General features: G+C 46.4%; 1 protein-coding gene across 3 annotated transcripts in view; it reads left to right on the top strand.

Annotated features, from left to right (window-relative positions):
* The window catches only part of PAK3 (p21 (RAC1) activated kinase 3), a 247,993-nt gene that overhangs the window by 37,799 nt on the left and 183,782 nt on the right, over positions 1-26,412 (top strand). For all 3 annotated transcript variants that reach the window (XM_082717313.1, XM_082717312.1, XM_082717309.1), the window contains exon 2: positions 6,982-7,077. The gene's annotated coding sequence lies outside the window, so the exon portion shown is untranslated. The remainder of the gene's footprint in view (positions 1-6,981; positions 7,078-26,412) is intronic.

The raw sequence follows: 26,412 nt of genomic DNA, 5'->3' as shown, positions 1-26,412 counted from the left end.
AACCCGTTCACTTTCTGGACAGAGAAGAGTATCTTCTGGCCGAGAGAAGAGTATCTTGCTTTTATTTTCACCAAGCCGCCACCGGTGTGTGTGTGTGTGTGTGTGTGTGTGTGTGTGTGTGAGGGGGGCGGGTGTACATTTGCCTCAGGAGCTGTTAAGAGGAGAGACAGAATGACCTTCACTGTCAAGGGGGAAAGGGTGAAGAAAAATGTTAGAATTGATACAGTGTTTGATAAATAGCCAGTCATTTGTCACATAAATATATACACATTGCAAACAACACCCCTCTCTGTGGCAGAAACAGAGGGGTTGTTCTCAAGAGAGGGAGGGCCTCAGCTGAGGAGGCTAAATGAGGGTCATTCATCCCTTCAGCCCCTTTCTGCCATGGCCAAGACTAGCCCAGTTCACCACCTAGGCTTTCTGTGGGCGCTCAACATTTTGCTGGGCAGATACTTTCAAAAACGGCTTCGCTAGTGGCTGGTGACATGTAACCTCCGTGGGAGGGATAGGGCTTTTTTCTTTCATCATGGAATCCATTATTTTTCTTTCAAACACAGTGCAGAGCTTTTTACAAATTGCATGGCAAAAATAGAAATGCAGCACGTGGAGGAGGTTTAGGGCAACTTTCCCCTCAGGTAGTGTGTATCCAGAACGTGCTCCTTTCAGAACTGGGTTGTAATCCTGTAGGGAGGGAGGCAGAAAACCAGCCCTCTCTTCCTCTCCTTCCTTAAAGGAAGGTAGACTTGAAGCAGAGCGGTGCTGGAAGCTCTGGAGAAAGCCAGCTTAAGTGCAACAGTAGCCCCTGCCCGACAGAGTCAGAGTACTGCAGCCTGGCTTGAATCTGCTGTGAGACCGGGGGTCTGTCACTTACCCTCTTTGGGTCTCTGGTTTTTCATCTGCCTCTCCTGCCTCACAGGATACCCAGAAGGTATAAATGTGGAAAAAACAGACACATTTTTTTTTTTTTTGGAAAAAGTTAAAACTCCGTATGAATGCAAAGTATTATTGTTGGGTTTTGTCTGCTCTTTGCCTCTGGTGGTTGGACCATCTTGGTGTATGACTTGGAATTTGAATTGGTAAAGAAGACTCCGAGAGAGGTCCAAGGTGCCAGGAATTACAGAGGAGAGAGGGTGGGAAGAGTCTGGAAGCATAGGAACAGACCCCTCACCCTCAGGAAATCACCCCCTCACCCTTCCTTAATCTTCTCTGCCTATATGTCTTGCAACAGCTTAATGGACTACTCTGAGCCTGTTTTCTCATCACTAAAGCAGGATGGTTATGAAGATAATAAGCCATATAAGAAATGGAAAGCTCTGTTGCCGGCAACTCTAGTGTGAAATAGACTTTTGATAATTATTATTATTGTTAGCGATGTTACTTACTTCTGGGCATTGAGAATCTGAATTCCTTAATGCCAGGGCATGGCTAGTCCTTGGTAAAATATATATATATTTCTGAGCCTCATCCCCAAGGAATTCTGATTCCATGGGTTTGGAATGGAGCCCAAGAATATGTATTTAACAAGGACTTCAAAGGATTCTGATGTGAGGCCAGGTTTGGGAACCAAGGGTCTCGAGCAGTGTTTTTTCAAGCTGCCAATTATTACCTACCCCTTGGAAAATCAATTTAGTGGGTAGTGACCTGCACTGAAAAAACAGAAAAGGAATGGAATAGGGGAAAAAAACAGTGTGCTTTTCACACAGTAAGGGTAAATAAGTATTGCTTCATGAAATGCTGGCTGTATGCTTATATATATAATTCAGTAAGGTACTCTGTATGCATGGCAAATGTATTTCTTACAGTAAGTCATTGTGAAAAAATATTTGAAATACAACAGAGAACACTATCTTCCATTTGGAGACACAGATGTCCAGAGAAATAATCTCTCAGGTCCCAGCCCAGACAAGAAGAAATGACCAGCAAGAGAATGGAGTAGGATCCATTTCTCTTCTCTCCCCATCTGTCCTCTGCTATGCTTGGGTCGACAGAATTGGCTTGTTCTCTAATTAGAGTGAGTTTTCTTACCGTGTAATGAACCTGGCCTGAGATGAAGGGCAAGCGAGGGTGTTGCTACAGGTATCAGGCTAATTGTGTTGACCCCATTAGACAGTTGGTCTTGGTAAGTGAACGCCTTGTAAACTCATTTCGTTCTTCTCCTTCTCCCAGACTTTCTTCTTGAGGATTTTATTTATTTATATGAGAGGAAGGGGAGGGGTGGAGGGAGAGAATCACAAGCAGACTCCCCACTTGCTTGGTGTGGGGCCCCACAGGGGGTTCGATCTCACAACCCTGAGATCATGTCCTGAGCTGAATTCAAGGGTCTGACTCTCAACTGAGTAAACTACCCAGATGCCCCTCCTTGTCCCAGACTTTGGTATTCATATTCACTTTTGAAACACTTTTGTTGCCCTTTGTGAAATCACATAATAAATGTAAAACTGTTCCATTGCACGTCAACCCATGTCAGTGTCTTTTGACTCTCCACTTGGTATGCGGAGGATATTAGCACTCCTAAACCTTCCTGGGCTTCATTCCCAAGGAATTCTGATTTCATGGGTTTAGAATGGAGCTTAAGAATATGTATTTAGGGGTGCCTGGGTGGCTCAGTGGGTTAAAACCTCTGCCTTCAGCTCAGGTCACGATCCCAGCATCCTGGGATGGAGCCCCGCATCAGGCTCTCTGCTCAGTGGGGAGCCTGCTTCCTCCCACCCCTCTGCCTGACTCTCTGCCTACTTGTGATCTCTGTCAAATAAATAAATAAAATCTTAAAAAAATATATGTACTTAAAAAAGGACTCCAAGGGATTCTTTTTTTTTTTAAGATTTTGTTTATTTATTTACTTGACAGACAGAGATCACAAGTAGGCAGAGAGGCAGGCAGAGAGAGAGGAGGAAGCAGGCTCCCTGCTGAGCAGAGAGCCCTATGCGGGACTCGATCCCAGGACTCTGGGATCATGACCTGAGCCAAAGGCAGAGGCTTTAACCCACTGAGCCACCCAGGTGCCCCACTCCAAGGGATTCTGATGTGAGGTCAGGTTTGGGAACGAAGGGTCTCAAGCAGTATTTTTTCAAGCTGCCAATTATTACCTACTGCTTGGGACGCTAATTTAGTGGGTAGTAACCTGCATTGAAACTCTGAAAAGGAATGGCTGTGCCCCATCCAAAGGGAGCAGCCACTCCGGGGCTTCAGGCCACTGTGGTCCTGTGGGGATGAGGTCACCTCGTCAGAAAGACCTTCTCAGACCACCTCTGTAAACTGTAGGCCTTGGGGATCTGCCTACCCCACCACTTCAGAACCCCTCCCCCCATCTTTATGTTGCCCCATGGTGCTTATCACAACCTAACACACAATATTGTAAATAATAAACATAAAGAGAAAAATAACTCCTTATCTCCAGATCCTTTTTTTTAGAAAGAGTTGGAAGTCAAATTTTATGTGAAGCTTTCCAAATTTGAAATGTGGCTAGATCTTCTGATTTTTCTGGAAAGCCCGGGATTCTAAACATTTATGTAAAACCTTTGGCGTTATAAACGTCTTGGTCACAAGATCAAAAAGAAAAAAAAAAATCCAACGCTATTTAGGCCAAAGAGAATACGTCTGTGGCCCAGATTTGGTCTGCAGATCACCTCACCGGTTTGGGGCATCTGTCATAGATCTACAGACCGTTCGGCAATGTGAACTCTTGAAAATGGATGTTTTTCTATTGAGGAAGTGCAGCCTGGGGTCAAGTACTCGCCACAAGGTCACAGGCTAGCCTGTAGCAGAACTGGACCTTGAACCCGGCTCTCTGGCCTCCCAGTGCTCTCTCAGAGCCACCAGGCTGCCTACGAGGCTCGTCTCTATTCTACTGGGGTAGAGCTCCTCTGCCCCACATGGAAGCCAGCATTCAGTTCAGTCCCCCTGCCCTCCTTACAAAGAACCTAACAGAGTCATCAGCACCCATCTGATAAGCCCCGGGCACTTCTCACCACAGAATGTATGCATTTACCTGCCTTCCCCATCTCAACCTTGGATATTGCCTCTTGGTGTTCTTTATTGCTTTTGCTCCAGTGATAGAATCAAGATGAGGTCTTTATAGGAGTGTTATTAGCATTGTTCCCAGCCAGCGGATGCCCTCAGGTAGAGTGGATGTGGGCTGGTGCAAAGCATCTGGGGCTCAGAGTTCCCAGGGTGGGGCTCCACGGCCCTGAGACAACTTACTTAACCTTCCCCGCCCTCAATTTCCTTCACTGTAAAACAGAGAAATGCGATGTGCCTTTCTTATCTCCCAGAGCGGCTGTGAGGTAAAACCGAGATAATACATACAAGCACCCTTCGAAAAGAGAAGATTTGGGACTCCTGGGTGGCTCAGATGGTTAGGCGTCTGCCTTTGGTTCAGGTCATGATCCCAGGGTCCTGACAACAGTTCCCACCTCAGAGGCCTGTTCTGAGCCTGTGGATAGTGATATGTTTTTTTTTTAATTTATTTTTAAGATTTTATTTATTTATTAGAGAGAGAGAACATGAGCAAGGGAGAGGGACATAGGGAGAGGGAGAAACAGACTCCCTGCTGAGCAGGGACACCCCCCACCCCCGCCCACAAGTGGGGCTTGATCTCAGGATCCCGGGATCATGACCTGAGCTGAAGGCAGACACCTAACAACTGAGCCACCCAGGCACCCCAGGTTGTGGTATGTTTTCATATGGTGAGTGCTAAAGACGTGTTAGTCGCCATTATCATCGTCTGTTTCCATCTTACAGTGAAGTCAGGTTGTTTGGGAATCTGTCTGAGAGTAGTCACGTTACCTTTGGCAAGTCAGATCACCTACTGTTTCTCAGTTTCCTGGTCTTCCATGAGGGATTAGTACTAGGGCTGCCTTGGGGATTAAATGACTGAATGTAAGTCCAGTGCTTATCCCAATGCCTGGCACAGAGTAAGCCCACGTTGGATGTCAGCCACTCCAGCTCCTAAAGCTATGTAATTGCCAATGTAGTATGGCCACAGACAGAAACTCCAGAAACATAAGATCATGAGGACACCCCAAGTCTTACTACTAAGATACCAGTCCTTGTTATTACTTTGAGATTCAGGTCTTAAATCGGAAACTTCTCCTGTCGAGAAAACCAAGACTGAAGAAAATGGCGGGGATCTGGGAATGCAGCGATCATTGCATGAAACCTTCACTGAGTGTCTCTTCGGGGCTGGCCAGTGCTCCATGGGCAGGGTTTCAACCACACCAGGTTTCAACACACACCACACCACACCACACCAACCACACCAACCACGCCAACCACACCAAGCAGGATCCCTGCATTTAAACAACATATTGGCCCATGGAAGGAGACAGAAGAGCAAAATAAAAGTATAAAATAGTATGTTGCATGATGTAAAGTACTATGGGAAATAAAACCCTTAAGATGGGGTGGTAAGGGGACGCCTAGGGGGCTCAGTTGTTAAGCATCTGCCTTCGGCTTGGGTCATGGTCCCAGGGTCCTGGGATCGAGCCCCACATCGGGCTCCCTGCTCATCAAGGAGTCGGCTTCTCCCTCTCCCTCTGCTTCTCCCCACTGCTTGTGCTTGCTCTTTCTCTTTCAAATAAAAAATCTGCAGGAAAAAAAACAAAGCTGGGGTGATAAAGAGTTCTGAAATGGGGAGGGGTGGTGAGGGAGGGAAGCGTGCAAGGCCTATAGGTGATCTTCGAGTCCACCCCCAAAGGAAGTGAGGGAGCGGGCCATGCGCATCTGTCAGGGAAGAACTGCCCAGGCAGACAAACAGCAAGAGCCAAGTCCCTGAGTTAGGATCATGCTTGGCATTTAAGAAACAGCCGGGAAGCCCTGTGGCAAGAGTGGAGTGAACAAGGGGAAGGGTAATAGATAGGAGGTCAGAGAGCTCGCAGCTGTGGCCGTGTAGGGCTTTGTAGGCCTTCGCGATGACTGCCATTTGCAGGGAGAGAGATGGAAAGGCATTGGAGGATCTTGTCCAGGGAGAGGCGTTTCTTAATCTGACTTCCGCCAGCCATTTGTCCCTCCCCTCAGCTGCGGGTTTTGCCTCCACAGGCCTTGGACAATACTAAACAAGAGGTGGCAGTCCCAGCTGACCCTGCAGAGTTGTCTTTACCACTCTGTAGACTGCAGAGAGAAGGCTCTTTGGTCCAGAGGGGAACACGGGGCGGAGGTGATGGCACAGGGAGTAGGATAAAGCAGTGGGATCTCTTAGCGCGTGAAGGGACCCAGTTCCTGTGGTCACAGCTCCTGGGACACAGTTCCTGTGATTCTGCCCTTGGGCATCTGTTCCCCCAGCCTTGAATTCCCTGCACCGCCCCCACCAGCCTGTTCTGCCTCCTGCAGGACCCCGTCAAGGTCAGAAAGCCTCCTGATGCGTTTATGGAAAGTCTGCCTTCTCACCACCACGAGGTGGCAGTAGTCTGAGTTCTGTCACCTGAGTGTTCCAGAATCTGTGCATACTTCCCATAGAAAAACACTTTGGAGATGCGAAGGCAGTCCGGGAATCCTATATATTCCCTGACATTTCTCTTTTTTGGGCCCCGTATGTCTGGTCCTTTCAAGAGCCATTCCTGTTCTGGGATGGTTTCCAATCCCTTCGTCACTCTTGTGACCCTCCTCTGGAGGTGGTCCACTCTCTCAGTGACCCTCTTGAAATGTAGTGTCGGGAACTGAAAAGGAGGCTTCGGGAGGGAGCAGCAGAGATCACAGGGCAACATTAATATTCAGGAATCTAGAACCTCGGATGAATATGACCAAAACTTGTGCTCTGTTTTTAACTACTAAATAATTAAGCTACCGTAAACTAACTGTTGGCTTGAATTATGCTGTGGGCCAACTCAAACCCCTCGATCTTTTTGGAATTGCTTGTTTTTATGTGATCTGCTGCCAAGCCATGCTTCCCTTACTCTGGCTTCGCAGGAAGGACTTTCAGAATTTTAACTGAGAAGCTTTGCTTTACCTTACATGTTTTACTTTTTTTTTTTTTTTTCATTTCAGCTTGGCATTTCAGCCCATCTGAACTCGTTTTGAATCCCAGCTTTGTTCTTCAACGTATTTGATATCCCTGCCAGTTTTGGGTTGTCTTCAGACTTGGTAAGTGTATTTTCTGTGTCATCAAAGTTATAAACAAGTGTGGAAAAGCCCCATGGCCTTTTGAAACTTTTCTGTTGGTTGTCACCTATGCTTTGGGTAAAATTCTTTCAATTTTCCATCCATTTGACTTGTGTTATAATCTGGTTAATATGGTCCTGTCTTGTCTCAGTCCATTCATGAGAAAGATCTGAGAAATGATTTCAGATGCACTGCTGAATCCAAGATATGTTGTGGTTACAAAAGGCAGGTGGATAAGGGATGATCTAAGACAGCACACTTTGGTTTGTAAAATGGAAACTGTTACTTTTTTTTCACAAATATGAAAGTAGTATTGGCTTGTTGTACAGTCCAACGGCACACCAAGGTGTACGAATTAGACAGTGTGAGTCCCTCTGTAATTCTTTGTGCCAACACCCTACCGGATAACTGTGGTTAACGATTTTGTGCAGACAGAAACAGAGATTTGTGATTTAAATGAGATCATACTATAGAGAATGTTGCATGACCTGCTTTTTTCACTTACAATCTTTTGGAAACATCTTTCCCTGTCAGAACATATAGTTTGACTTCATCCTTTTTAATGACAACCTAGTGTTCTTTTCTGGAGATGTTTCCTAATTTACCTCATCAGTCCCATATTGATGGACATTTACATTGTTGGCAGATTTTTGCCGTGTTGCCTGTTATAAGCTTGTTAAAAGGACCGAGGCACCCCAAGATCAGCTTTCTTTGCTGGCTTGAGATGTTGTATTGGGTGCTGTTTTCTGGGTCCTCACGATTCCCCATCCTTTTCGGATCTTGTGAATGTTGTAAATTCCATGGGATACTTTCTACCAAAGAGAGAAGAACTAGAGAGTGGGTTTCCAACTCCCTACTCATCCTGGTTTGTGTTTGAAAATCTATACCTTGTCCTCCCTTGGAGTGGAGTTAAACCTGTTGGAGCTCCCGGGGACCTCGAGAGGACTGAGGCACCTCAAGATCAAACCCTGAGTGACAAGCTTGATAGGAGGCTCCTCCCCTGACTGGCACAGGTGAGGTCGCCAAGAGCCTAAAAGGGAAGAACTGCCTTGTCATTGAGCCATTATTCCCCATCACACACAAGCTCTGGCCAGTAGGGCCATTTACTGAGCCTCAGTAGGTTCCTCCTTTCTCACCTTCACACCTGTCCTCCTCCATGGGGGGGGGTCTCCTTCCCTGCACATGTGCACCTCTTAGAACAAGATAGGACCAGCCTCTTCTGAACTACTAGAACACTTTCTGAACTTGGTCTAGACAGCAAAGATGCGTTTCAATATCAAAGCTGTACCTGCCCAGCTCTGTGATCATGGATATGTCACTGACCCTTGTTGGGCCTAGTTCTCCTCACCTAGAGAATGAAGATATTCCTGTGGAAGAGATTTCGGAGCACCAAACCCAGTGCCTGGCCAATAGGAAGCACTTCCTGTTAGCTGCTGTCATCTGTCATCATCATCATCACCATTATAGATGACCATATGGCTGACTCTGCAGGGTCGTGGAGATGAACTGAGAATGTACATAAACCATCCAAAGCGATGTTCAGCATTAATTGAGGACTAAATAACTGAGGGCACTTATCAAATATATTTATATCAAGTACCTCTTGGATACTTAGCTCATTATGCCTTATGTTATTTCTATTTGTGTTCATGTCTTGATCCCTTCCTCTAATTTCTAAGTTCCCTCAAGAGGAGAGTTCTTTCTCTCTCTCTTTCTCTGTCTTCCTGTCTCTCTTCCTCTCTGCTTAGGAAGCAGAAAAGACCCAGTGCTGGGGACTAGGGGGGCTCTTGAACATTTAGTGGAGTCAATGTTGCCCTCACTTTTTCTAAGCCCCTTGATCATAGTATTGTTTTCTAGTTTGAAAAGATTTCCCCCATTAACTGATCAATGGGACCTTTTCCCTAGGGCATGCCACAGCATACATGTGCCAACCACTGAGCCACTGATCACAGTATCTTAGCTTTGGAAAGTTTTCCAGAAAACAGTGGCCTGGTGTGTACATTCATTTGAGCAAACTGGGCTTGTGTACCACTCCCAGGCTTCTGCTGTCTGCACAGAAAAGGATATTGGACATGAGCTTAGTTCAGGACGCCACCAAGTCCCCCTTAGACTACCTCAATGTAGTCTTCTAGTCGTTTTCTTACTTTCACCCATGCTGTCCATGTAGCAGCAAGAGAGGTCTCTAGAAAGTAATGAAGTGAGATTACATCATTCCCCTCCTCAAGACCCTTCAGTGGCTCCCGTTTCATGTAGCATCAGGTCCAGCCATCTTCCTGTGGTCCGCAAGGCCCTGTGTAATCTGGCCCCCTGCATATCTCCAAACTCATCTTGTTGCACTCTTCCCCTTGCCCACTCTGCACCACCCACATTGGTCTTCTGGTGTGAGAACATGCCAAGCTCATTCCTGCTATGGTACCTTTGTTCTCATTCTGTCTGCCCCCAGGAATTGGATCCCATCCATGCCCCAGCTTCCCCGGGCTTCCTCTTGCCTTTCAGGTTTCCACCTGATGATACCATCTCAGAATGGGATCATTCCCCTAGGCCTTCCCCGCACACCCTATCTCAAGTAGCTTCCCATTGGTTCACGTGCCATGCCCCCTTGTTAATCTCAAACTCTTTGGTTCTCAGCCCTCACTTCACCTTAAGAATTACCCAGAGAATGTTAAAAAAAAATGACCAGGCTCCTTCTAGACCAAGGAAATCAGAATCTCTGGGGACAAGGCTTAGGTCATCTGTATTTTTAAATGTTCCCCTAGTAATTGTAATGTGTGGGCAAGGTTGGCAGGCTCTGTTCTAATATATGGGCTTGTTGATTCTCTTCCTGGTACTTATCACCAGATGTAATTCTTTTCACTCATTCATTTAATAAGTATTTATTGAGCTCCTACCATGTGCCTGGCTCTACTTGAAACACAGGGATTAAAATTGTGAACACAAAAAAACACAAATTCTAACCTTTTATGAAACTTCCATTCTAGTGGGAAAGGCAAACAATAAATAAGATCAGCAACTATACATATTTATACAGCTTGATATATATATGTAGGAAATTCTGTGTGTGTGTGTGTGTATGTGTGTGCATAGTATTATGGATTGAATGTGTCTCCCCCCATACCGAATTCATATTTTTCAACCCTACCCTCCAATGTGATGATATTTGAAGATGGGCCTTTGAGAGGTGGCTAGGGTTAGATGAGCTCATGAGGATAGGACCCTGGTCTGATGAGATTAGTGCCCTTATAGGAAGAGAGACCACAGAGCTTACTCTCTCGCCATTCCACCTCCCTGCCACACACACACACACACACACACACACACACTTACAGTTCCTGTGAGCACACAGCAAGATGACAACTACCTACAAGACAAGACAGGAGACCTTAGAATGAAATCTACTTTGCCAGAACCTTGAACTTGGACTTTCTGACCTCCAGAACTATGAGAAATAAATTTCTGCCTCCCAGTCTATGGTATTGTGTTATGGCAGCCTGAGCAGATTAAGATGTATGTTATGTTAGACTATGATAAATGCTAAGGATTAAAAAAAAAACATAAAATGGAGATACAATTTGGGGGGGCAGGAGAGGGAGAAAAGGTTGTGATAGAGTGGACTGGAATGGTGAATCTGGAGTAAAGATTTGAAAGAAGTGAGAGATCCAGATCTGCAGGTATCTGAATATAGAGCATTTAAGGCACAGAAGAGGAAGTACAGGGGTGCCTGGGTGGCTCAGTGGGTTAAGCCTCTGCCTTCGGCTCAGGTCATAGTCTCAGGGCCCTGGGATTGAGCCCCGCATTGGGCTCTCTGCTCAGCAGGGAGCCTGCTTCCCCCTCTCCCTCTGCCTGCCTCTCTGTCTACTTGTGATCTCTCTCTGTCAAATACATAAATAAAACTTAAAAAAGAAGAAGAAGAAGAAGAAGAAGAAGAAGAAGAAGAAGAAGAAGAAGAAGAAGAGGAAGTGCGAAGGCCCTGGGGCTGGATTATACCTGGTGTCTTTGAGGAACAGTGAGGGGGGCAGCTTGGCTGGAGAGTTGTGAACAAGGGGCATAGAATGGTAGGAGATACATTCAGAGAAGTAACTCTATTACTCTATTACTACTCCCTCTAGGGAGCAGATAATGTGGAGCCTTAAAGTAAGCGCTTTGGCTTTTACTCTGAGTGAGAAGGGTTATCACTGAGGATTTTCTAGCAGAGGGTAGAATAATCTGACTGAGATTTTAAGAGGTTCACTCTACCTGCCATAGAGAACTCAAAGGGGGAAATGGTGGCAGGAACAAAACCAGCTAGGACGTCACCGCAGTGATCTAAGTGAGAGGCGATGGTGGCTTGGAGAAGGATGGTAGAAACAGCAGAACACAAGAGAAATGGTCCAAATCTGGATGTACTTTGTGGGTTAGGATATACAGAATTTGCTGACAGAGTGTGTTTTGGGCGGAAGACACAGCACACAGTCAAGGAGGACTGAGCATCCAGAAGAATGGAGTGCCATTACACTGAGATGGGCAGGACAGTGGGAAGAATCGGTTTCAGGAGGAGATGTCAAGGGCTTAGTTTTGAACTTGGTAAGTATGAAATGCCCATTAGCCCTTCTTCAGCTGGGGATGTCAAGTAGAGAGGTAGATATACAATCCTGGAGTATATAGGAGAGGTCTGGCCTGGAGATAGAACTTTGGAAGCCATAAAATTAGATGAAATCTCCTAGATGGTAAGCTCAGGTAGAAAAGAGCAGAAGCCCAGGGACTGAGACCTAAAACACTCCAGAGATTAGAGGTTGAGTTACAGAGCAATAGCAAAGGGGACTGAGCAGAAATAGCCAGAGCAGATGGAAGAAAACCAATAGAAAGTGGTTTCCTTGGAGCCAAGAGAAGAAACTGATTTAAGGAAGAGTGAGTGGTCACTTCATGTCAGGCATAGCCAAGAAGCTCGAGTAAGGTGAGGATGGAGAGCTAACCACTGGATTTTGGAACATGTATGTCACTGGGTGATCTTGGTCAGAATAGTGATGAAAGTGAGTTCAAGAGGGAAAAGGAGAGAATTGGGAGACAATGGGTATAAACAATTGCCCCGACATTTTAGTACTAAAAGGAGGACAGAGATGAGGCAGAAGCAGTATCTGAGGGGAGATTCGCCTTGAGAGAAGGTTTTATTAATTTGGGGGATGGGAGAAATCATATTCTAATGAGAATGACCCATGTTCTTGATTTAGGAGGTGAGCGGTTGAGGGCAGGGACTTGGTGTGGGGCATTCCCCTCACCTCCCACAGTGCCCAGCACAGAGTAGGCATTTGCCAAGTATTGTTGAGTCAGTGCCTGATCAAATGATTGCAGACGGCTGTAGGAGTAAATAAATATCAGAGTTGAGTGGCAGGTGAATGGAGGAGCACCCTGCCTTCAGCTCCCTTCATTCCCGCCCCACTCCTGGTGCACCAAGCTCACCACAGGGCCAGACTCCCTTTGCCAAGAGGGCATGCAATGTCCCTGTAGTCATGTGTTCTAGGGAGAGGACAGGCTTTGGAGCTGTGAGAACAATGTGTGGCCAGACAAGACCACAGAGCTCAGGAGGGTTAGGGCACATTGTGTCATGGCTGTTCCCCGGGCGTGGTCTGTCAGGAGCATTTATAGTCTCTTGAAGCTCAGCTCAAGGAGCAGCAAAACCAGAGTCTGGGCAGGAGAAGCCCCTGCCTGTGCAGTGCCCAGTGGCCTTGGCACCTTGCTCATCTCAGTCTCTGTGTGGCGTAACCCACATAGTGTCAGGTGACATTTCAGCCCAGTGCGGCGTCCCCCTGGGGCCAGTGACTCTGCTGTTGTCAGGAAGAGACGGCATGGCTCAGTCCTGCATGAACACACAGGAGGCACTTGGCAGCTTTTGGATGAAGGAAGCCCTGGGGACTCTGGGAATTGACACAAAGGGTGAAGAGAGAATGCTTCCTTTCCATACCTCCCTTGCCACCATGGTTTATGCTCAGCTCGGTGAGGGTGGCCGGTGGCAGGTGCATGTCCTGGACTTGAAGGAAGACACGGAGAAACCCCTGTAGTGAATTGGCAGCAACCCCAAGCAGACCTTTTCCATCTCCTCACCTGGCACTCAGAGATGACACCACTGAGTACAGTCTTACAAGTCCAAAAAGTTGACTTCAAACAGCATTGACCTCATACCTGATCTGGGCCACATCCTGTGTGTTTTCTCAAAGTTGCAACTATACTAAATATTACAATTCCTCCTCCTCTTCCTCATCCTCCTCCTGATTGCAGCTAACACAGACCGAGCGCCAACTCTGGGCCAGGTACTGAGCTAAGCACTTTGTATACCATGTCAGTCATAGTTCTCACCGCAGCCGGGTGAGGTGAATACTACTCCCCTTGCTAGTGAATAGGAGAGATTCAAGCCACGCAGGGGAAGAGTTGAGACTCAAGTCTGATTCTGTGTGACTGCAGAATCACATTCTTCATGGGTCTCTATGACAGCACCTCTCTGAGAAACATAGATAATCTCATGCTGTGGCTTCAAAGCCTCCAGAGTCTTCCCATCACGTGGAGAATTTAATCCAGCTTTTTTCCTAGGCCACCAGGGCCTGGCAGTATCCAGCCTTTGCCTGCCTCTTTGGTCGTGTTTCATTCTCTTCTCCCCTTGCCCCTGTGAGACCTATGGAGAAGCCTCTTGATCTGTAGCAGTGCTCTGTTCTCAGTACATCTGGTAGGCTGGCTTGGGTGTTTACTCTTGCTTCCAGGGGTATTTCCCTTGGAAAACACCACCCACTGTCCAAACAACCATCCCAGAAGCCCTGTATCAAAAGGTGGGAGCTGCCTCATGATTGTCAGCACACCCGTTGCTCGAGGGGTTGGGTTAGCTTAGGGATGCCTGTGTCATTTGTACTGTAAGATCGTAGAAGCTTGACTGCGCCCCAGACCTTGTCTGGTATCAAGAAGCATGTGATGCTCAGAGGTGAACTAAAGCCCAAATTCTCATTCTGTGACTGCTGGTATTTGAGGAGACAGTGCCGTATGGCTCGGAGAGGACGGGAACAGCAATAGACCAGGACACATATGAATCACTGCTCTGTGGAGCTCTCTCACTCGCTAGCTGGGAGACCTTAGATAAATCTTTCTAATTCTCTACGCCTTGATTTCCTTATCAGTCAATGAAAGTAATAGTCTCTGCCCCTAAGGGATTGCTTTGAGTATCTTGAGATGATTTATTGGATAGTGTTCTGGAAGGTACAGAAATTTGCATAATGCCTAGTAAGTGCTTAATATATTCCGGATACTGCTCCAAGCTCCTCACGTGTATTCTCTCTGCATCAATCCTCAGACAAGACCCAAGCATGTTACTGTTAATAGTATTTCCACTTTACAGATGAGAAAATTGAGGCCCAGAGAGGTTAAGGGATTTGTTCATTGTTGCCCGGTGGCAAAGTGGCAGAGCCAGATTGTGAATGCGAGCAGTCTGGCTTCAGAGCCCGTGGCCTGAGCCCCTAACTTACGTATGTAAGGTAATGGGTTTTAATGGGGCTGTGTCCTAGTCTGTTCCCGCTCCTATAACAGAACACCAGAGACTGGGAGTACTTAGAAACAACAGAAATGTATGTTTTGCCACTGTGGAGGTTGGGAAGGTCCAAGACCAAGGTGCTGATAGACTCAGTGTCGGATTAGAACTTCTCCCTGGTTTGTAGATGGTCATCTTCTGACTATAGCATCACATGGCAAGAGGGGGCAAAGAAATTCTGTGGAGTCTCTCCTCTAAGCGGATGACCCCAGTCTCATGAACTGATTACCTCCCAAAGGTGTCACATCTAAATGCCATCACGCTGGAGAATAGTTTTCAAAATAGGAATTTGGTGTGGATACAGAGGTTCCGTCTCTAGCAGGAAGGGAGGGTAGTATTTTTTTCAAGTAAAAAAGTATTGCTACTATTTTGTGCAAGTCTTATACCATTTTGCCTCCACTGGGCTATAAGCTACTTGGGTTCCTTTGCATGTTACTGTATAGTTTTGGGGTAGCAGACTCTCACCTACCTCAATTGTGATACCTTCCTCCTCCTTGAAGCCACCAGAGTTTCCCACATAGATAATAGTCCACAAAACGTAATCTTCCCATGTCCAGAAAAGAGTGTGAATGCCTGGTGGTCTGGTCCCTTTGTGTCTTCACAAATATTGAACACCTCCAACGTGTTCGGCCCTGTTCTAGTCAACTGGTGATCCCACAGTGCACATGCGTGCGCGCACGCGCACACACACACACACACCCTAGCCTCCACAACATTCCTTCTGTTGTATTTTTGCCCTACCACACAGTCTTAATCTCACCATGCGATAATAGCAGACAAACTTCGGTTAAAGGAAACAATCACTTGATTGGCCTGGAGTTGTCAAATTGTCAAGGTTATGGAAGACAAAGCCCGAGGAGCTGTTGTAGATTAGAGGAAGCTAAGGAGACGTGGAAACAAATATAGTCTGCGCTCCTGAATTGGATCGTGGCATAGCAGAAGGACACTAGTGAGGAAATGGGGGACATTTGAAAAAGTTTCGTGCATTCTTTAATAATGTTATATCACTATTAATTTCCTGGCTTTGATACTTTTACCATTATTTTTTTTGAAAGATTTTATTTATTTACTTTGAGAGAGAGAGAGAGAGAGAGAGAGAGCGCACAGGAGGGGCAGAGGGAGAGAATCCCCAAGCAGACTCTGTGCTGAGCATGGAGCCTAACATGGAGCTTGATCTCACAACCCTCAGATCATGGTCTGGGCTGAAAGCAAGAATCAGACACTCCACCGACTGAGCCAGCCAGACACCCCAAAAGTTTTCTCATTATTATGTATATTATGTAAGCTGTTAATATGAGGGGAAGTCGAGTAAAGGGGATAGAGAGACTCTGGGTTGGGTTTACAATTTTCCTTTAAGGTCTGAAAGTGTTTCAGGCCATTTGAAAGCAAGTTGGCAGGCACAGAAATGATAAATGCTAGAAGGATAGATGTAGGACATTGACAGTCTCTGCTACACTTCCTGCATCTCAGGGTCCTCCTCTGTCATTTAGGCCTAATAGTTATGTATTACTCCTGATTCTCCTTATTAAAGAATTCTCAGGGGAGCCTGCTTTTGAAGTATTAGAGAAATGTAAGCCCTAAACATTCCGTTTTGTGATAGAAGCTACAAAGAAATGCAAAGATCATCACTTCATCCTCCAGAAAGAAAAATTATTTAACAAAATTATTTAAAAATGAAAAGTTAAAAATATCCCTCCCTTCCTTGGGTTTACCTTTAGGGAAGGAAAGGGGGAGAGAGGGAGAGAGAGTGAGAAAGAGGGACGGGAGATAATAAATAAGGCAATCAGTTAATTTTATCATGTATTAGAAGGCAGGGAGTTCTATGAAGAGAAAGAAACAGGAAAAGGCAGGGAGGAGGAGAGGGGCAGCTTTAAAAGGGTCATTTGAAGAAAAGACTTTAAAGAAGCAAGAGCTCCAAGGAGTGCATCAGTCAGAGGGAGTGGCCAGTGCAAAAGCCCTAAGGCCTGACCGGTTTTAAGGAACAGTAGGAAACCCCGTGGAGCTAGAGCAGAGTGCGCAAGGTCAGTGTGCTTCCTTCTGGGGTCTGTAAAGATAACAGAAAGAAAGTGGCCACAGGGCAAAAGTCAGGGGAGTTAAAAAAAATAGACATCAAATAGAGGTTTCCAGCAGAGTCACAGAGGATAGAAACCTGAAGGGAAGGGAAGAGCAAGGAAGGGTAATTGCTGGCATCTAGAATACCTGTCCAATTTCTGGTGAGGAACCAAATTATTAGTAATCCCCATAATAAGGCTCTGAGTCTTCCGTGCTTCACTCCTCTCCAATCACGGAACTCTAATTAATGCTGAGTGTGGCAGTCATACCACAGCCTGAGACATCTTTACGATGTCATCTTAATGAGAGGGATAATTGGTAACAGAGAGGGGTGGGCTGATTTTTCTTGGAGTAACAAGTGGGACTGAGGAAAAATCCAGAACCTCGTTCTGGTTTGGTGTATGTTTATTATAGAATGTCCCCGAGTCATTGCATTCACGTCATTTGGATGTTTGGATATACACTGAGCAGAACACAGGCAGGGATGGTGCGTGGGAAGCAGGCCCCTGGTCTGATGTGTGCCTGCAGAAGACAGGCCAATACCAGAGGGGTTTCCTGGAGACTCCTCAGCTTGTAGCCCTGGCCAGGCTGCTTCCAACAGTGCAGAAGCAGAAATGCACACAGGGAAGGCCAGCCTGAATGCCAAGGGAGGCTGGTAGACAGTGCTCATGTTTGGGCAACATTTCAAGCCAGCAGGAGGTCTGCACATGTGTGTTGGCCTGTCCTTTCAGTGTTACAATTTTAGTATATGTGCTGCCTAAGCGAGCACCTTTCAGTGTTACAAAGACCGAGCACCTTTCAGTGTTACAAAAACTGGAAGAGAAGACGTAGCGGATAGGATCCTACAAAGTGCAAGACATTGCATACATGTAAGGTGTTACTAGTACTGTTGTGTACCACAGGGGTGGGGGGGGTGCTGGGTATAAAGAAATGAGACCTATGGCGATAGTGTTTGTTCACTGGTTCCCTTCTAGTCTAGTGTTATAGAAGGACAGTCACCTTCCTTTTAGAATCAATACTTACCATTTGGAGCACTTAGGACATGCCAGGCACTCTGATATGTTCCTTGGGCATATTCTTTCTTTCAGTCCTCACCACAAGCCCATGAAGTAAGTACTGCTGTTTCATTTAAAAGTTGGCTACAGGAGGCTCAGAGATGTGAACTTACACAACTTACACAAGGCTGCACAGTAAGTGAGGAGAGCCACTTCTGTGCAGGAGACCCACACTGGGATTCTGGATCCTTCTCTCTGCCTTCAAGTGCCTTTTAAATTCAAGGTACACATGCTCCAATGTGGCAGGTTTGGGTTTCCAAGAGGGAGAGCATCAACTTCATTCTTTAGGTTCTACACACAAGGATGGCTGTAGAAAGAGAACCTCACACAAGTGGATCACTCCAGCTTGCAGTGGTGCTGGGCAGGAGTGGGCCTTGGTTGTTTGAAGAGGCCCTGTGGCAGTATCTACCTTCCCAGTTTGAAAGACTGGGCCAGGGACAAGAGTGACAGACCAACACTGAATTCTAAAAATACCCAGGGTAGCTGTCACCAGCTTCACCTTGTCCTTGTGCCAGGACAAGGAAACTAGAGAACCAGAGCTATGCTGAGACTCGCCAAAGGTCACACAGCTCATTAGAGCCTGGCGGCTGCTGCGGAACCCTGACCTTTAGGCTCCCAGTTCAGAGCTTCCCCCACCCTCTAGCCCACCCCCACTGGCCCCCCAGATTCCTTGGGCAGCTCTCAGAGAATGGAGCCGCTGTCTGGATAGTGGCTCTTTATGTGGCCCTGGAACCTGCAGCTCCAGCCTCACTGTGCACCTGTTAGAAGTGCCAATTCTCAGGTCTTACCCTGGATGTCCTGGGGCCAGGGCCCAGTAAGGTGCACCTTATCATGCCCTCTTGGTGATCCCAGTGCACTTGCAAGTTTGAAAACCACTGGTCTAGACAGAAAGGCAAACCAAGTTCTACAGACATCGATATGCATTCAGAGCATCAGCTGGTAAATCACCGAGGGTCGTCTTCATAGAAAGCGAATAAGATAAGGCCCACAGCTCCCAAGCCACACCTGCAAAGCAGTGTCGCCTTGCAACACATATGACAGTGTCAGATAGACACAGACCAGGAGGGTGAGTGTAACCAGCTCTAGTTCACCTGCACGTGCTTCCGAGTTTTGCCAACTCAGCAGTTCTGGAGTCCTGCTAGCTTCTCCGCTCGCTGCGATGGAGGGTGTGTCCCTGCCCTTTGGGGACCCACCATACAGGTTCATAGAACCTCTGAGCTCGGAGGAAGCTCAGAGATGACCAACCGTTTCCCCCCCCTCTGCCATTTCCCTGGCGATACACCTGACTGGCACTCTTTTGGCTTCTGCGTTACAGGGCCACAATAATAGTGAGTTCCGTTTCCTGGAAGAGAGGGCAGAGGTGAGTAGGAGGAGGACACACGTACAAGTAACTACAATAATAAAATGGAATATAAGCACTAGAGCCCATGCCATGAGAACCCTGAGCTGGAAGGAATGAATTTCAGCACTGGGAAGTCAGGGAAGGCTTTATGGAGGAGGTGCTATTTGAGCTGGACAAGATCCCAGCAAGCAGTGTCAGCGGAGAGGAAAGAGGCCTGTGGCCACAATGCCATGAACAGAGGCACAAAAATGCCAGACACGTTCTACGAAATATATTTAGACAGGCCTAGTGAAGGGGACATACTTCTTGCCAACTGCTTGACCCTGACCTTGGGCAAGTTACATCTCTCCGCCTCTATTTCTTCTCCCTACTTGGAAAATAAAAGTAATCTGTGTTGTCGAGTTATGGGAAGGAATAAATAAGATGATGATATGAAGTAGCTAGCACAATGGCTGGTTCGTAGCAAGAACTCCAAAGCATCAGGGACTACCTTGCTGAATATACAGAATATATACAGAATAGCAAATGAGATGGTTTGCCTGGAGAACTGGGTGTAAGCCTGGGATTGGTGGAGCTAATCTTTGGGATCAGGTTGTGGCAAGGGCTTTGAATGCCAAGTGAAGGATTTGGGGCTTTTATTCTGAAGGCAGGGGATCTGTGTGTTTGGAGGATTAAATTAGAGCAGGGTGATGGGGAGAGGGGAGTCAGAGGGCTGTCGATGCTGGAAGAACCAGGTTCAGAGCGGAGATATTTGAATTAGTAAATGTCTGAATTCCTCTACTACATATAAACCTGAGTTAGGGTTGATGGAGCCTGAAATGTGCAAATGTGTGTGTGAGTATATATGTATTTGTTTTAAACTGCACCAGTGTATGGGGAGCTGGGTGGTGTGGTCAGTTAAGCATCCCACTCTTGGTTTTGGCTTGGGTTGTGATCTCAGGGTTGTGGGATTGAGCCCTGAGTCAGGCTCTAAGCTCAGCTCTCTCCCTTACCCTCTCCCCCTTCTGCTTGTGCATGTTCTTGTGTGCTTTCTCTCTCTCAGAAAAATAAATAACTCTTTCAAAAAATGTGCAAAATGTGTATCTGTACATATATTGAATATATGTATAAAGTAACTAGAAAGTGAAAAGTGATGGCTGGAGAGAATATTAGCCAATTTAAAAGATAATTTTAATGTGAAAGACAATCTCTTTGTTAGCTTGAGTTAAGCTATGTGAAACATCATATTCGATGAAAACATTTCCCAAAGCTGGCCTTTTCATGAGAAAACTTGAGATCTGTGCAATTCACACATACTTGATAAATTTAAGCACATTCTGTCTTACTGGCAGGGACAGAAATCTGCAATAAGACACAGAGTCCTCTGATGACAGATGATTAGAAGCCTCAATGGCAGTTCCCACAGTGTCCAAATTTAAGGACTTTTCTAACAGCTGTCCAGGGATACAAGTACCTTCCACTTGGGCCTTGGTGATAACAGGAGTCTTCTTTAGCTCCCAATCAAGATGAACACACTTCAGAACGTTGCTGAGTCCCAGGCCAGAGGGAATGATCTCATTTGGCACATTACTGAGTGCCTGCAAAGAGGAAAGTCACTAACCGCTCACAAATATTTTGCCATTGACTAACTGCAAAGATGCATCTGTTAAAGCAATCCATTGGAGCAGGCTCGTTCCCTCAAATATTAAAGAATATCGATACCAGCTAAAAGGAGTCAATTTGTCAGGCATTTACAAAGCAGCTTTGAAGCCAAATGATCCCCTTCCTGGCTTCACCTTTCTTCCAGAATAGATGCACCAACACATCCATCCAAGTGTGGACTCAGCCTCCTCTGTTGGAGCCTTCTCAGATGAAAGCTTTCTTGGGCTGCGGGGAACAGATGTTTGGGCGGGAGCTGGTGCAGGAGCGCCAGGTGCCACGACTGTTCTGTGCTGGGGAAACAGTTTTGCACTAAGCCCGGCAAGATATCATGAACTGTTGCTCAGTTGCCTAGCAGACCTGCCGGGCTTTCCCCTTGGTCTGCTACCCGATGCTAACAGAAACAGATCCACGGAAGCAGTTAAACTGACCAGTTGGACTGACCCAGATTCTTTGAGGAAATGCAAAAGCCTGCAGGCTCGTGGGATTAGCTTCGCTTTTGCTCCACATCTGCACATTACCTTCTTGTCCATGGCAGCCCCAGCTTGCTACAGCTGCTCACCTTGGCAGCCGGCTTTCTGAGCCGAGAGAATTTAAGAACAGTCTGGTTAGGAGAAAGCAGTCAACCTGCCCGAGAGAAACTTAGTGGCCAGACCAACGGAGAGATGCGGCCTTCACCTTCATTGATCTGCTGTAATCCTGGTGTCCTTTCCTCACCATCCACCCCGGCTCCTCTCCTCTGCAGTCTCAGGGGCTGTAGCCCACTTGTCAGATGAAGCTGTGTGGAGAACACGGCACAGGGTGTATACCATTCGAGGTTTAGTTTTTTTCCTAAAGAGAAAGGGGCTGTGCTGAGCAGCTGTAGGAGACATAGGAGGATGGAAAAAGGAATGTTTTGTTTCCATTCAAGAGGTGGCGTTGGAAAGCAGTGGGGAAAGGCGCAGGCAAACTGTATGGGTGATTAGTGATGTCAGAACCAGATTAAAGGAGACGCCAGGGCTCACTGCACAGCAAGGGTTCCTACCCCTATGACACACGAGGCTTACAGAGAAAGCCTAGAGCATGTGGGTCCTCAGCCCTCAGAGTGTATACACACAGCCCTCACCCTCAGAGGGTCTGGCATAATTGGTGTTAGGACCCCAGCACTGGTACTTTTTAAAAGCTCTCCAGATGGGAAACAACATTGCCATAAAGGACATCATTGAGCCAATCGGCCGCATTGGAATATGGGCTGTTTATTGGATAGTATTGTATCAGTGTTAAAATTTCTCAACTTGATAACTGTACTACGATTAGGTAAGAGACAGTCCTTGTTCTTAGGAAATGCACACCTAAGTTTTTTTTTTTTTAAAGATTTTATTTATTTATTTGACAGAGATCACAAGCAGGCAGAGAGGCAGGCAGAGAGAGAGGAGGAAGCAGGCTCCCTGCTGAGCAGAGAGCCCGATGCGGGGCTTGATCCCAGGACCCTGGGATCATGACCTGGGCCGAAGGCAGCGGCTTAACCCACTGAGCCACCCAGGCGCCCCTGCCCACCTAAGTTTTTAGAGGTGAAGGGCATGGTGCCTGCAACTTACTCAAATGAATTAGGAATAAAAAAAAGAAAACTCACAAGGAAATGTAAGGAGGGAGGCATACTACAAATATGGCAAATGCTAACATTTGGTGAATCTGGGTGAGGGCTCACCCTGCTAACAAGAGTTCTTTGTACTATTCTTGGAGCTCTTCTGTTAGTTTCAGAGTATTTCTGAATAAAAAATTGTAAAACAACAACAACAACAACAACAAAAGATAACCCAAAAAGCCCAGCTCCCCAGATGAAATAATGTACAACCAGATTTGGAAACCCCTGGATTCAGAAAAACAGAGGTAACGGGGACCTATGACAGGTGACAATAAAGGCTTTTCTGAGCCACTGTCCCTGGTTCACTGGCCACCGTTGGTGTGGCAAAGCTTGAGGACTGAATTAACCAGGCATAAATCTGTCAGTCCATTAGCAACTGTTTTGGAACCCCGTACCTGGAGCTCCATGCTGCGGAGAAATTTTCCAGGTGAGCATGCGAAGGACCATGGATTGGCAACCCATCATCCATCTGGGCCTCTTGATCATGGCAATTCCCTGTCAGCCCCGTGTTCTGGTCCTTGTGAGAGTCACTCTGATCTGTAGAACACAAGAAGAAAAAACAAAGGCTTGTGGCAAAGGGAATGGGGAAGTTTGAGGCCGTCTCTTCAAAAGCCAGCCCCTGATACAGGTCAGGGGAGAAGTTCAGCCCCTCCCGGCTGGTGGCATCTGGCTCCCGAGCTAAGGCTTTCACAGAGGACAATGTAATTCTGACGTAGTGTCCAGGTACAGGCTGCTGGTTGTGACAAGCTTTGAGTTTGTTGCTTCTGCTGTGAGAGGAGCCCAAATGTCTCTCCCCTGATGGGAGCAGATGGAGGACAGCCCCTGCCTCCATCAGAATTTTCTAGACCTTACCTCCCTCCCTTCCCGGTGTTAGCTCCTTTCCCCTCTGCCTGCATGCTATGGTAGTGTTTTTTCCAGACGTTGAATTAAAGGCTAGCTTGTTGTTTGTAACCCTTATTTGTGTCCAAATCAAGGCCAGCTCACATAGATGCCCAGCAAGAGGGAATAGGGCTTTCCCAAGCACCCAGCCCCACAGGAAACTCTGGAAGACAAATGAGAATTCTAGGCACTGAAATTGGTCAGACCTGGGCTGGATCATAGTTGTGCCCCTGAATGGCTGTGTGAGCACAGGCAAGCTACTTAACATCTCTGAGTTTTAGGTTCCTCAGCTGTAAGATGGGACCAATATTCGTATGAAATTCGGAGGGGTGTGAGCATTAAAGGAGACAGAGAGCTTCGCAGATGTGCAATAGGTAGAAGATAGCCATTCATTCATTTATTGAGTTTCTTCTATGTATAGTCGAAGAGCAGTTCAAATCCAGTCTGGCCTTACGTGCTGTTTGTTCCAAACCTTGGACAAGTAATTTTGTTTGACCTCTCTGGGTCTCTTGACTTCCCTTGCTCCTCAGTGAAGCTGGTTTAAATTAGTTACTTGAAGGATTGCTGTAAGGAAGAAATAAGGACAAGGCATAACACACATTGAGCACATAGAAAGTGCTTGGCCAAAGTAAATTATTGTAATTGCTGTGGTTACTATCACTATCAGCTCTTCTTGGAACGCCTTCCTTTTTTTTTTTTAAGATTTTATTTATTTATTTGAGAGAGAGAGAGAGAGGGTGAAAGAGAGCACGAGAGGGGAGAAGTTCAGAGGGAGAAGCAGACTCCCCATGGTGCTGGGAGCCCAATGTGGGACTCAATCCCGGGACTCTGAGATTATGACCAAGCCGAAGGCAGCCGCTTAACCAACTGAGCCACCCAGGCACCCCTCGGAGCGCCTTCTTATTATGAGTTACTTCACTTACTAGCCACTCTTAACATGGTCCTTTGCAGACCTTCCCAAATCTGCATTAGCATGGCCGCAAGGGCAGAGGCTATATCCTTTCTACTGTTCTGGTGTCTCCATGGCACCTGGTGGAGAGGAGGTGTTTCATGCATGAAACAGAGCACATTCTGCAAGCACAGCCATCGGCTGGCTTTACTGCCTGGGTTTGAGTTTCAGCAGATCCGTTTTTCTTGCTCACCGAGTAACTTCGTAGCAACTCCTGGAACGTGTTGAGCCTCCATTCTCTCATCTGTAATATGGGTGGGATAGTAATTCCTACCTCTGGGGTTCGCTGTGGGGATTAAATCCCCCATCTAGTAGGAACCTAATGAGGACTAGGGGTTATTACTCTCATTATTGTCCGAGAAATTTCCTGTGACCAAGGATCACAGGAATTATTCTAAGAAATCTCTCTCACACACGCGTCCACTCATTACACACATATACATATGTACATATACACTGTGTATATGTCACACATATACACTGTGACCACCACCGAGAGAAGACAGGTTATAAGGAAGACACACATAAACATTCATTGTTTATGAGAAGCTCTGTGAACCCCAGGCCATGACCAGTGTTTGTAGTACATTCTGTAACTGTGGTGCTGTGTGCCCCTGAGTTCTTTTTTATAACGAGGTATAATTCATATAACATATACTTACCCATTTTGAAGTGAACAACTCAGTGACATTTAGTATCTTCATGATGTTCTGCTACCATAAGATCAAGCTGCTCTTCATTCGTTGCTCTTCATTCCAGTTGCTCCCTCTTTCTCTGCCCCTCTGCTCCGTAGAGCAATGGGGCAAGTGTCTCTGACTGGGATATATATTTAGGGAGAATGGATGTGTTGGCCCACTGGGAAGATGCCAGACCCAAAGGGTGGCACTGGTGGGGTGTGGGTCGGGGCTGGCGAAGTAGATGCTCCAAAGATGGTGATGACTTTTTGGGATTTTGGGGTTGTTATTCTGCAGGTGGGGTAGGGACAGAATGAAAAAGGGGAGTGAAGTCACAGCAGGAGGCAGGTGTTTAGGCATCTTGGACTCCTCCGCCATGGGGCTTGGCAACTGTGCATTGTTGCTTTGCCTTCTGATGGCCCCAGGGGCACCAGACAACATGAAAGGGATTATGACCAATTATGGCCTCTAAGGACCGCACTCCCTTTTGTTACCACCTTTTCCATCTTTGGGCTCTTTGCCCTCATGAATAAAGCATCTATTACAGAATAACCTTGGCAGGCTCCACTTTCTCACAAAGATCTACTTTGTACTTGTACTTGGAAGCAAGAGCCACATCATCAGTAGTTTCAAAGAGGAGAATAGTTTATAGGTATTGAATTCTTCCTGCACACCAAGCACTGTTTTATCTCATCAAAGAGTTCTTACAGTGTCTCTGGGAGGTAGACATTGTTGTTACGTACTTTTTGTAGGTGAATAAACTGAGGCCCAGGGCAGTCAGTGACTTGGCCAAGACCACATAGTGTGTCAGTAACAAAAGCCACATTCTACCTCACTAAGTAATATTGTGTCCCCATCAGTCTCAGTGTGGATGCTAATTAGTTGGTTGAATGGAAAATTGTAATGTATGGCATTATCCATATAATATATATATATATATATATATATATATATATATATATACACACACACATACTTTTGCTTCCTTCATTCTTTATCTGGATTTTAGTCATGGCTCATGAAGTGCTTAGCTTTATGATTTTGGACAAGTCATCTAACCCCTCTGAAACTGTACTGTGGGCAGCTTTCTTGTCTTATCTCCCTCCGGTTCATGGGTATAAGGTAATCATACAGAGATATTTCTGCAAAATGTAAACTTCCATGCCAATGTCAAGAATTGATATCATGCAGAATGGCTTCATGGGCACGATAACCATGGGAAGTGGCAAGTTCCTCTGGCTAACTCAGATGTTGGACAAGCCATTCTCATTTCTGTTCTTCATGGCTGTGGGAGCATTCAGGTACCAGCCACCTTACCTGAACTCCGTCTCTGTGTCTTTCAAGTACAGTTGGAGTAGCACTGGGGGAATCCTCTGCCTTTGCTCCATCAAGGGATTAAAGATTCCCAAGGACTGCTTTCTCCCAAGGAGAAGTCTGTAGCCTCTTCCATATTTTCACAGCCTTCCTATCACAGAGGCTCTGGTGCAGATTAGCTTGAGACAATAGGTCTGAAAATGCCTGGCACAGTGCCAGGCTGTGCCTGCCTCTTAAGTAGATGCTCCAA

Source organism: Mustela nivalis, assembly GCF_964662115.1.
Source record: "Mustela nivalis genome assembly, chromosome: X".
Taxonomy (NCBI): Eukaryota; Metazoa; Chordata; class Mammalia; order Carnivora; family Mustelidae; genus Mustela; species Mustela nivalis.
The sequence above is the reverse complement of the archived record's forward strand: the minus strand, read 5'-3'. Positions and strand labels throughout refer to the sequence as shown.